This window comes from Pipistrellus kuhlii, unplaced genomic scaffold (assembly GCF_014108245.1).
Source record: "Pipistrellus kuhlii isolate mPipKuh1 unplaced genomic scaffold, mPipKuh1.p scaffold_m20_p_4, whole genome shotgun sequence".
Taxonomy (NCBI): Eukaryota; Metazoa; Chordata; class Mammalia; order Chiroptera; family Vespertilionidae; genus Pipistrellus; species Pipistrellus kuhlii.
The window spans coordinates 83,114,824-83,128,120 of record NW_023425540.1 but is presented as its reverse complement, the minus strand read 5'-3'; the positions used below and the strand labels follow the sequence as shown (position 1 = coordinate 83,128,120).

General features: G+C 38.5%; 1 long non-coding RNA gene across 1 annotated transcript; it reads right to left on the bottom strand.

Moving 5' to 3' along the window:
- Nucleotides 1-239: 239 nt before the first annotated feature.
- On the bottom strand, nucleotides 240-13,072 carry LOC118703853. The gene is made up of 2 exons (XR_004983161.2): nucleotides 12,781-13,072; nucleotides 240-683 (listed from the first exon to the last, which is right to left on the bottom strand). It is a non-coding gene; the product is annotated as an uncharacterized LOC118703853 (long non-coding RNA).
- Nucleotides 13,073-13,297: the final 225 nt, after the last annotated feature.

The following is a 13,297-nucleotide window of genomic DNA, read 5'->3' as shown; positions in this document are numbered from 1 at the left end:
TTGGTCACCTCTCTGCACATTACAATGTACAGAAATTGATGTAAAGAGCCAGAGCGAGAGGCAGAGGCCAAATTTTCAATGATGGTAGGATGAGAGCAAGAAGATAGATAGTTGAAGCAACAGGGAAGAAGAAACTGGTTCCTTCTTGAGAGAGCAAGAATTTCTGGAGAAATAGAGATTTCACAGAAGCAACAAGGAACAAGCACATTCCAAAATCAGATAATATTAATAAGATCTTTATAAGCCAGAGTTTATTTCTATTTAAAACAATGCGTACATGGGGTCTAAAAGCCCAAATTATTTGGGTTTAATAAAAGTTATAGTCTAGTGCCTGCTTCCCATGTGTCCATTTCAAAATCGATGTTTCTGTCCCTCTGAGTGTTTCTCAGGTTTGATGATTCTAAGGTGAAAGATGAGTTTTGGCGTGCTTCATACAAAGTGAACATTACAACAATAGCAGCAAAAACAACTCCAGTAACAGTCATTATCATTGCAAGAGAAAAAGGTATATAGCTTGCTAAAAAAGCTTCCACAGAAATTCCCAGGAGGAGTATGATCAATCCAATATTAAACAACCAGATGCATTTGTAAATATCCTGAGGAAACCACCCCTCCCATATTCTCAGCAACCAACTCCTCTGGTCAGAAGCTTCTGGAGAAGGTGGGATCATGATGAGTCTTATCTGCAGAAATTAAAAGGAAAAACAAAATAAAGTCAGGTAAGTCAGAGGCTGATTAGAAACCTATCACCCCATTTAGCATGACACTACTTCTAGCTGAGGTTTTGAAATCCATTCACTCTTAAGTTATCACGTATCCTGATGATGTCAAACAAAGGGCTATTGGCTAGGACTGTGGTCAGCAAACTGCGGCTCTTGAGCCACATGCAGCTCTTTGAGTGTGGCTCTTCCACAAAATACCACAACCTGGGAGAGTCTATTTTGAAGAAGTGGCCTTAGAAGAAGTTTTTAAAAATTGGCTCTCAAAAGAAATTTCAATCGTTGTACTGTTGATATTTGGCTCTGTTGACTAATGAGTTTGCCGACCATGGGGCTAGGGTAACTGAGGAAGGATGCCAGGAAGTCAGGGATAATTGGTATATATATTTTAAATCTTCTTAAAAATTGATTTAAGAGAGGAAAAGAAAGGAAAAGAGAGATAGAACCATCAATGTTGAGAGAGAATCATTGATCAGCTGTCTCCTGCAAGCTTCCCACTGGGAATTGAGCCCACAACCCAGGCATATGCCCTGACCAGGCATTGAACCTCAACCTCCTGGTTCATAGGTCGATGCTCAACCACTGAGCCATGCCACTGGGTAATACTCCTTCTAAAACCTTCATGAAGCTATCATAAACTTCTGAAACCTTTACAGAGAGACCAGTATTGAATTGGGGTATTGCCCATAGTCCAGAAGTTTGTCTGGGGATGTATAAAGACTTAAGATATACATTGCATTTTCAGGAGTGTCAGAATTACTCAAGAGAGAGTATACTAAAGACTGTTATACTTTGATAGTTCTAGGATATGTGTTATGGAACACAGAAAAAGGGCCCAATTAATTCATTTAGATTCAGATATAATATAATAATAGAAGCTGAAAGCAACATGCACTTGAGACAAAGCCTAACAAGGGACATTTGAACTCCCACCAAAGGTTCTATTTTTTGTTTTGTTTAAAATATATATATATATATATATTATTTCAGAGAGGAAGGGAGAGGGAGAGAGAAATGGAAACATCAATGATGAGAGAATATCACTGATTGGCTGCTTCCTGTCCGCCCTACTGGGGACTGAGCCAGCAGCCTGGTCATGTGCCCTGATTATGATTCAAACTGACCTCCTGGTTCATATGTTGACGCTCAACCACTGAGCCACATGAAGTCCTAGGTTTTGATCTTATTGTTATTCATTTTAATATATTGAGAATTTTTCTACATTGCATGAAAAATCAACTATTTCTCTACCGTCTTTCCCCATTAGTTTGAAATGCCAGCTGCTTCATATTAAACAAACCTATTCCCTTGGCTATGCTTTGACACATTACTTCCATTGCCAATTCCCAATTGTGTTGATTTAGAACCTCTTTTATTGTCTGGTTTCAGGTGTTCCTCTTCAACTCATCTTTCAGACTTTCCTTGGCATTACCCTCAGCACAAAGATATGTTGGGGGGTGGGGGGTTTGAAATGTGGAAAAATAATTTCTTTGGAAGACATTATATTTTTATAATGCTGTATCTTCCTTTTCAGAAAATGCTCTCTACTAATCGAGTTCATCTTTGTATTCTTCATAATAATTTTATTCTTATTTTCCATTTACTATTTACAGTTATGTTCATAGACCTTACATATGATATATAAATTTATACAACTGCAATTATATCATATAATTTTATATAATTCATATTATATATTATAATAGGGGATTTTATCAGGTCTATTTCAACAGGTAATTATATTACACAGGAAAATTATTAAATTTGTTTACTAATATTTGCAGCTAGTCACTTTTATTAAAATAATTTAAAATGTTTAAATATGTTTTTATTGACTTTTTAGAGAAAGAGGAAGAGAGAGGGAGAGAAAATAGAAACATCAATGGGCTGCCTCCTACAAGCCCCTACTGGGGATCAAACCCACAACCTGGGCATATGCTCTGGGAATCAAACCAGCAACCTCTTGTGGGATGACCCTTAATCCTCTGAGCCACTTTTTAATTAAGATTCTAGATTTTCTAATTGTACAGTCATTTCCACATACACACAAATCATTTTTCCAGTAGCCATACCATTTTGTTCTTCAATTTTATTACATTATATTGGTAAATAATTATAGACTTAACTTAAAAAAAAAAAAACAAAAAAAAAAAAAACAATAAACTTCACCAGAGGATATGTTCATTGATTTTGGGGGAAGGAGTAGCCAAGGTGGGGGAGGGGAGCAGAGAGGGCGAAACATCGATTGGCTGCCTCCACAGTTCCCAGATCAGGAATCTAACCAGAGTGATGTATGGGACAACACTCCAACCAACTGAGCTACCCAGCTGGGCTAGACTAACTTTGAAATAATTTTTTTTATCTGACTATATCTCTCGTCTCGTTCAGGAAATGCTAATAATTTTTATGGGATTGCCATAAAAACCTACCACTTGTCACTTTTCTAAGACATAGGTTTTAGTTCATTCCAGCAAGAGTGGATTTGTTATTTTAGGTTTTCCTTATTAAAGTCCTCCATTTCCAAGTGTGTGTGTTTTTGTTTTGTGTTTTTACTAATTCCTCAGATTAAATATATGTTTTATTTATTTTTGGTCGTCCCAAAATGTGAAATCCATATTTCATTTGGAAAAAATGAGACAGAGACACCACATGGGAAAAAGGGGGAACATTGTAATACTTTCAACAATAAAGATAAATTTAAAAAAGAAAAAAAGAAACAGAGACACCATAAAAGAGAAATATTACTTTCATAATGTAAGACACATTACACAAAGTTTTGGTAGATGTCAGTCTGGAATTATGTATTTCATACACATAGAAGACAAAGAATTACAATGCTTATATAGTTTTTAAAAAATACATTTACACATAATGAAATAAAAACAAGAGAAAAACAGAGTATACCGAGAAACCCACTTCTGAGGAATTGCAACGGTCAGTGAACCTAAAAAGCCATCCCTGACCTCACCTAGTTAAGAAAAAGAGCATCTTCAATGACTTCCAAACACACCGCTACTTTTATATATAAGAAAAAAAATTGTAGCGTGCTTTACCTGGTATTAAATGCGGCTTTTGGACAACGGAAATCAGCAAACACCCTTCAAGATGAAATGCCAAACACAGCTCTTCGTGTTGCTTTTATAGGAGAAGGGATCTTGATTGAAACCTGTGACAAATAGGGTCTCATGGAGAGGCATTTTCACAGGTCAGTGTAGCTTTCTCTCAGTTAATCCAATAATCAAGGCCTAGATGCCAAGGAGCTGAGAAAACTCCTTAAAGGAGAGACTGGTGACAAGCACTTGTTATATGGTAATTAATGATCAGTGTCCATGTTAGAGAGAGAGCTCATGAGCTCGCTAGGAAACAAATCCTCATTTGTTTTCCCCTAATGTTGATGGTGGAGGTTTCATCTGGCTTCACCTGATGATAGTTTGGTCAAGATGAGGAAAGTTACCATCACTTTATACCAGTTTCCCAGCCACTCCGGGCTTGACAAATTTGGGGGCTCTTGTTGAAAGCACAGTTCTCCAGCTTCTTTCAGGGAGCATCAGCTTTCCACAAGCACCCCAGGAGGATCTCAATGCCAGCAAATACTGGGAGGATTAATGCTTTAAATTAGGGGTGTCGAACTCAATCAGAGAAGGGGCCAAAATCTAAAATCCAGCCTAAATCGCGGGCTGAATGGTTTACTGAACAGTCATAAACTGTCATTGTGATGGAAACACAGCGGAGTGCAGTGATGACAGCGCGGTGCGGGCCACATTGCAAGGCCTGGCGGGACGGATTTGGCCCAAGGGCCTTGTGTTTGACACATGTGCTTTAAATCATTCACTCTGAGCTTCTTCAGTCACGTCTTCACAGCTATATAAACAAGGTGCCCCAATAGCACATACCCTAACGGTATACTTAGTGATTTTTGGCATATGTATATTCCCAAGAAAGCTACAGTACCATCAAGACCATGAGCACATATCATCTCCAAAGTTCCCTTTGTTCATCCAGGCCTTCTTCCCTCCAACCCACAGGCAACCACTGGTCTGCTTTCTATCCATTGCTTGGCATTTTAAGTATATTTTTATTGATTTCAAAGAGGAAGGGAGAGGGAGAGAGAGAGAGAGAGAAACGTCAATGATGAGAATCATTGATTGGTTGCCTCCTACATGCCCCCTCCCCCGCTGGGGATTGAGTCTGCAACCTGAGCATGTGCCCTTACCAGGAAATCAAACCTTGACCTCCTGGTTCAGAGGTCGACGCTCAACTCTGAAGCCACACCGGCCAGGCCTTTACTTGGCATTTTGTATAAAGGGTACTAGCAAAACCGGTTTGGCTCAGTGGATAGAGCGTTGGTCTGGGGACTGAAGGTCCGGGTTCAATTCCGTTCAAGGGCATGTACATTGGTTGCAGGCACATCCCCGGTAGGGGTGTGCAGGAGGCAGCTAGTCAATGTTTCTTTCTCATCGATGTTTCTAGCTCTCTATCCCTCTCCCTTCCTGTCTGTAAAAAAATCAATAAAATTTTTTTTTAAAAAAAGAGTATTGTAGCCAGGACCGGTTTGGCTCAATGGATAGAGCGTCGGCTTGGGGACTGAAGGGTCCCGGGTTCGATTCCGGTCATAGCATGTACCTTGGTTGCGGGCATATCCACAGTAGGGGTGTGCAAGAGGTAGCTGATCGATGACTCTCTCATTGATGTTTCTAACTCTCTATCTCTCTCCCTTCCTCTCTGTATAAAATCAATAAAATATTAAAAAAAGAGTATTGTTTAGTCTAGACACGTCTGTTTCTGACTTATTTCACTCAGCATAAATATTACGAGATTCATCCATAATATTCAATATAATTATGGATGAATCAATAATTTGTTCCTTTTCCCCAGCTTTTTTGGAATATATAACGGACAGATACAAATTGTTTATATTTAAGGTACTAAAGTTAGTACCTTAAGGTAGTATATTGCTTGGTGATGTGAAATGTAGATGTAGACACAGGGGGGAAAAACTGGTTTCTCTGTCCTGTATGGAGAGAGAGGCCTTCCCTGGAAGAGACTTCACAGAGGCAATAGAGGAGAACATTACAACCATCAGAGTAGCTTTTAAAAACCAGTGTTTATTTTGCAAGTAAAATGCTCAAAAAACTTTAAAAAGGTCCAAAGGTCTAGGGATATCCAGGTCTCAATAAGATTATAGGCAGGTGATGACTGCTGGCTTCCCATTACTAACGCCTAAATCTCTATAAACTCGATTCTGTAGTTCCAGGATTATCTTCTTGTTCGGGAATTACTTCCTCCGACTCTTGCTGGCGTACACCAACATCCACCACAATAAGAACAATAAGGAAAACAGTGGCAGTAGTCATCAATAACATTGCCAAGGGAAACATTCTCTGACCCAGGGAGAAACCTGCCACAACAATTCCAAAAATCAAAATCGTTAATCCAGTAAAGGAGAAAAAGTATTGTCTGCAGGATCTATATGAACACTTTCTTTGGGTTATTCTCTGCAACCGAGTCTGCTGATCATAAACTGGAGGTGTCGCCATCATGAAGGGTCTTATCTGCAGGGATTAGAGGAGAAAGAGGTTAAGGTTAGATAAATACGTGGTTGGCTAAGAACTTATCCTTGCTCTTGAGGTGGCATTGCATTTATTTGTTTGTTTATTATTGATTTCAGAGAGGAAGGGAGAGGCAGAGAGATAGAAATATCGATGATGACAGAATCATTAATCGGCTGCCTCCTGTCAGCCTCTTACTGGGGATTGAACCTGCAACCTGGGCATGTGCCCTTGACCAGAATTAAACCCAGGACCTTTCAGTCCACAGGCCAACGCTCTGTCCACTGAGCCAAACCAGCTAGGGCTGGCATTGCTTTTAGATGAAGTTTCTTATTCCATTCGCTCTAAGTTATGGAGTATCCTGATGGGCTAGTGGCTAAGATAATCTACGAGTTGACCTCCAAGGAAAAATTGCTAGAAAAATCAGGGAAAGTTAGCATATATTATATTTCTCATATACTTTAAGATTTTTCTTTCAATAACCTTCATGAAGCTGTCGTAAAATTCTGGATCATTTCCAGAGAGACCACCACTGAATTAAGTATATCATGTAGTCCAGAGGTTTGCTGGGGGACATATAAAAACTCAGAATACACACTGAATTCTATGGAATATCACCATTACTTGGTGGTATACTTAAGATTGTTGTATTAATTTAGATACAAATGAAAGGGGAGGAAGCAAGAGCTCTGTTCACTAATTTAGGCACAGATATTATGGAACACATGCACTCCAACACCTAACAAGGGGACTGTGAACTCCCCAGCACAGGGTCCTGTTTCCCCTCCTCTGCCAGTGGGAGGCCCTGGGTGCAGTTTGACACTAAGAGGGAAGAAAGCTTCCAGGTATTTCCCACTGATGCCCTTGCCCTTGCTCTTGCCTGAGTGAACTGAGGGGGATTTTTAAGTTCATCAGACTTGAAAAGGTCCACTTGGGAGGGCAGAGACAGCCAGCAGGTAGCTCTTGTCTTGGCTGACATTTTCAGACAGATGAGCTGCCTGCTGTCTCAGGACCGTGTAGGACCATCTGCGGATGGACATGGTTTCTAATTAATGTGGTAAAGAGCCACAATTTCAGCTAAGTCAAGGGGGTCACCTCTACCCTTTATTATTATTATTATCCTATTTTTCAGGCTTATGACCTTTTGATGAAAAAGTCCTGGTACTGGGCATGTTTTGTTACATTCCAAGAAGCATTTAAGAGCCAATGTCCTGCCTGTTCGGTGTGGCTCAGTTGAGCCATGAGGTGGCAGGTTTGATTCCCAGTCAGAACACATACTGGGGTTACACGTTTGTACAAAAGGCAATCAATCGATGTTGATGTTCCTCTTTCCCCCACCCCTCTCTTAAGTGTGAACAAGAGGCAGCCAGTTGATGTTTTTCTCTCATATCAATGTATCTCTTTCTCCTTCCTTTCTCTCTCTCCCTCTAAAAAAAAAAAATCAATTTAAAAAGAAAAGAGAAAAAGAAATAATCAATGTCCAACTCAAAATAATAAATCTTATGATTTGACACCTACCTTATTCATTTTAATCCATTGAGAATTTGTGTATATTATGAGTGTGACTCTATAATTCCAAAAGGAATAGTCAATTTTTCCTTTTCCTTTATGGAATTACTCATCCTTTCCCTATGACTTTGAATGTCATCTTTATCATATTACATAATTACACATTTGGACACATTTTGAAGTATTTTTTTCTTATTTATCCACTCTCGCCATTTCCAGATTGTACTGATTTAGATCTTGTTTTTCTATCTGATTGGAGTATTTCCCCAACAACTTGTCTCACAGACTTGTCCCAGTACTCTCCTCAGTGAAAACAGGTAAATTGGGTTTTTATTGAAATTGCAGCATAATAATCTGTTAGGACATTATATTTCCATTATACTAAGTCTTTCTCTTTGGGAAGAATTCTCCATTCATTAAGCTCATCTTTTTTTAAAATATATTTTTATTGATTTCAGACAGGGAGAGAGAAGGAGAGAGAAATAGAAACATAAATGATGACAGAGAATTATTGATCGGCTGCCTCCTGCACGCCCCCTACTGGGGATGGAGCCTACAATCCAGACATGTGCCCTTGACTGGAATTGAACCTGGGACCCTTCAGTATGCAGGCCAACGCTCTACCCACTGAGCCAAATTGGCTAGGGCCATTATGCTCATCTTTGTATTCTTTATTATAATTTAAAATTCTTCAGTTACATCCTGGATTCTAACTACATGGTCATATCTGCAAATAGTGATTTTCCAGTAATTGAACTACTTCATTTTCCTTTTTGATGATTGACTAGATAACAGTGGTCTACAAGTGGACCCACATCTACCCTGAGGGACACAGACTGCTCAGGTGGTTCATGGTCAGGGGCGTCAGGCTCCACATCCTCAGCTTCCTGTGGTCCTTCCTAGCACTGCTCTGCCTGCCATCAGGGCAGCTCTGTGCCAGGTGCCTCTCTCCTTCCTCACAGAAGAAAGGCATCTCTCTCATTCTTATTTTGCTGCCGTGCATTGCACCAGGATATTAAAAAATATCGGGGGTGCCCTGACTGGTTTGGCTCAGTGGATAGAGCGTTAGCCTCAGATCGAAGGGTCTCAGGTTTGATTCCAGTCAATGGCATGTACCTTGGTTGTGGGCACATCCCCAGTAGGGGGTATGTAGGAGGCAGCTGATAGATGTTTCTCTCTCATCAATGTTTCTGACTCTCTATCCCTCTCCCTTCCTTTCTGTAAAAAATCAATAAAATATATATTTTTTAAAAATATCTGGGGTGCCAAATGTAGGGACAATTCAAAATATAGGTGTCTGTCTTAAGAAGGTGAATGACTAGCAACTGAATTACAAATAGTGTTACAAACAGTAAAAGTCTCATATTCTTTGTTGCTAGCAAAACAAAACTGCAGGAATTCATGCACTTGTCAGCTCAGGAAAAATAACTCATAAAAGATCATTTTGTGATTTGATTTTTCTTGCATGAAATTAAAGAACTTCAAAGATTAGCGACACTAAAAATAAAACCCCTTTCCTTCTTTTTCATGTACGTGAACATGATTTCTTTTGCTTTTGCCTGCGAAACCTACCAGAACTGTGTTATACCTCTTATTGCGGAGGTGATGGTTTAATTCTATGACTGGAGGTGCTCTTCTTAATAACTTTTCCTCTGTGTTTTTAATAACAAATTTGTAATATGTTTGCCTTCGACCCTTTGGACTGCTTTAACAAAACACCACAGACTGGGAGGCTTATAAATAGCAGAAATTTATGGCTCTCTGTTCTGGAGGCTGGGAGCCTGAGGTCAAGGAGCCAGCACCGTCAGTGGGTGCCTCTTCCTGGTGACAGACTTCCTGTTTTATCCTCCCTTGGGGAAAAGAGCAAGGGTGCTTTGTGGATCTCTTTTAGAAGAGATTAATCCCATTCATTAGTGCTCAGTCCTCAGATTGATCACCTCCTGAAGATCCCACCTCCTAATACTATCACTTAGGGGTAGGATTTCAACATATGAATTTTGGGGGAAACAGAAACATTCAGACCATAGCAATGTTGTTTTGGTCTCATGTATATTAATTGTAATTGTAATCCAGTTTAGAAGAAATTTTATAGTTAGAGCATTATAGTTAAAGAATTTTCCTTAAGCAACAATTCCAAAAACCAAACTTATCAATTCAATAAACAATTGCATAGATGAGCAAAAAACACTTTCATGCATAACATATTAAGACACAATTCATGAGAGATTGGATGGAATAAAAAAACAGACTAAAGAAGAAATGAGGAAGGTGGGGGCGACTGGTAAGAGGTCAATGGGAGGAAAAGGAGACTTATAAAATACTTTAAATAATAAAGAATTTTTTAAAATGAAATGAATTTTTGACAATTAAAGAAGAGTTTATGTGCATCTTGGATGGTGGTGGTCAAGATTCAGATTCATACATACATTTAAAAGTGGAGAAACAGTTCTTTTGTTTTGTTTTTTTCTTAATCCTCACCCAAGGATATTTTTCCCATTGATTTTTAGAGATAGTGGAAGGGAGAAAGGGAGAGAGAGAGAGATTGAGAGGGAGAGAGAAAGAAACATTGATGTGAAATAGACACATGGAATGGTTGCCTCCCAACAGGGACCAGGAATGAACCTGCAACCCAGGTACACCTTGACTAGAAATCAAACCCGAGACCCTTTAGTGCCTGGGTCCATGTTCTAACCATTTAGCAACACTGGCCAGGGCAAGAAGCAGTTTTTTGAAGGGTCAGCATTTGCAGTATGTCAGAAAGTGCATTCTTTGCGACTATTTTAATATGATGGAAACCTATGGAAGTCTAATTACTGTGTTTCCCCGAAAATAAGACATCCTCCAAAAATAAGACCTACTTACAGGTTTCCTTACAGGCATCCCCCGAAAATAAGCCGCCCCCAGGCTAAACATGAGAGATCTGGTCCACTGATTCTGAAAGAAATGGAGTCACAAGAAATTCACCAGGAAATTCAGGAATTGGATTGTTATGATGTTCCAGAAGATGATGACATGATTGTCACTGAATAAATGAGTAAATTCTTGATACTGTAGGATTCACAGTTTGTCTGGTTTGTGTTGACAACTACCGTACTACCGTACCGTATACAGGAGATAAATTTCCTTTATTTTCATTTAACAATAAATGTGTACCGTATTCTTCTTCATGGAAAAATAAGACATCCCCTGAAAATAAGACCTAGCGCATCTTTGGGAGCAAAAATTAATATAATATAATTAATATACACTGTCTTATTTTCGGGGAAACAGGGTAATATGGAAGTATCGAGTTGTCTCCAAAAATATTATGATGTTTGAGATGAGATCAAAGGATAACACTGAAAACCATCTGGCCTTTAGTGAAAGTGCTTTGGTTACTTCATTGTTTCTTATGTTCTTTGCTATTTGCTGATACTCCCTTTTAGAATCAGCATTTCTATCTTCTGAGAAATTGTTATCAGAAATTGCTATTGAATTTTGTGAAATGCATTTCAGCATTTACTGGTAAATGTGACTTTCTACTTTCCTTTATTAATATGATAAAGTCCATTGATTTTTTCCAACTTGAATCCATCCTTGTGTTTTTGAAATAAACACTCATAGACATCTTTATTATATTAAGCTGTATGATCATTTTTGAGCAAGGGTAGGATTCAGTTTTGGTAAGAGAATGAATGCCTTTCTTTACAGGAGATGAAAGTTCAAGTATTTAGGCAAGAACTACATAAAGTCTGCCACTTACCCTCCAAAGACTCCGCAAACAATAACAGCAATAATAATAAATTACATTAACATGCACCAAGGTTTCCACAAAATGTTAGTTTGTGGAGACTAAGAAAGGTAAGTGAAGGTAGTGTTCTTTGGATTTTAACCTTTTACACACTTGCAAATTGTGATTAGAGGCTTAAAAAAGATAAAGATTTATTTTCTCATTATGTTCGGAACTTTAACATGTATATTGCAAGGTTAGACCATGCCCCCATTTTTCTGAGGGGATTTTTAGGCTTTTTAGGATTTTTAGGGTAACATTTACGTTGCCAAAAGGTACCTTTGCAAAGCTTCCAGAGCTCAAAGCAACAGGTTACTCAGACCCTCCTCATGTGGAGGCATCAATACATTCCTCATCCGGAGTGATTTGTCTGCTCACTGCAAGTTTCCATCACTTTCTGATTCAATTTTGGCAACTTTTCAAGAAAACTATCCCTTTAACCTAAATTATTAAATATTTTTACATAAAGCTGTAGGTTACCTTTTTAAATAATTCTTCATCCCTGACTATATTTCTTATATTGTTCACAAATGCTTTTTTAATTGTCTTGACAGAGTTGATCTATTTGTCAGTATTTCCAAGAACAAGCTTTTTGTTTTACCCATCAGTCCTAGATCTGTTTGATTTACAATTTAATTTAGGCTTTTCTTATTAAATTCCTCCCCTATTCCCATTAATTTGATTTATTTATAGTTCCTGAGATTGAATGCATGTTTTGAGTCTTGCTAATATAGAAAGCACTTATGTTTTATTTAGAAAAATTAAAGAGACATGCCTTAAAGAAAACAAATCTCTTGAATGGCATCATAGACAAAGTTATGATAAGTGACAGATTAGGAGAACACACAGGGTGTCTCAAAAAATGCACATACACTAACACCCGAGAGCTCAATTTTGAAAATGAAATGCATTTTAGTAAACACTGCCTTTGTAATTATTCAAAGTGTGTGTGTGTACATTTTTTGGAATACCCTATATTTTACACAGATAGAAGAAAAGCATTAATATCCCTCATAAACAAAGAGCACAGACAAATTAGGAAGAAAGTAAGGAAATAGACAAAGGGCATAACAGGAAATTCACATCTGAGGAATTATAATGGTCAGTGAATCTAAAAAGACGTCCCTGGTCTAATTTAGGAATAAGAAAAAAGCATTTATAATGATTTCCAAGCACATATAATCACTACAGTTATATGTTAAAAAAAAGAAAAAAGAAAAGTAGATTCCTTTACCTTGGTTAATGCAGCTCTTGAATAACCAGAAAAGTCAAACGCCTTTCAAGACGAGATGCCAAATACAGCTGTTTGTGTTTCTTTTATACGAGATAGGATCTTGTTTGGATAATTGCGATAATGTGGGTTCTCATGAAAGGCCATTTTCACCCATCAGCATAACTTTTTCTCAATCAAGCCAATGATTAAGATCCTGAGGGGCTGAGCAAACTCCTTGAGAGAGAGACTGGCCCTTGCTGGTTTGGCTCAGTGGTTGGGGCATCAGCCCACAGACTGAATGGCCTGGGGTTCGATTCTGTTCAAGGGCACGTGCCTCAGTTACAGGCTTGATTCCCCTGGTCAGGGTGAGTGTGGGAAGCAACCAATCAATGTGTCTCTCACACATTGATGTTTCTCTCTCTCTCCCCATCCCTTCCACTCTCTCTAAAAATCAATGAGAAAAATATCCTCAGGTGACGATTAAGAGAGAGAGACTCGTGGACACCTGTTATATGATATCAATGATCATGTTGGATGT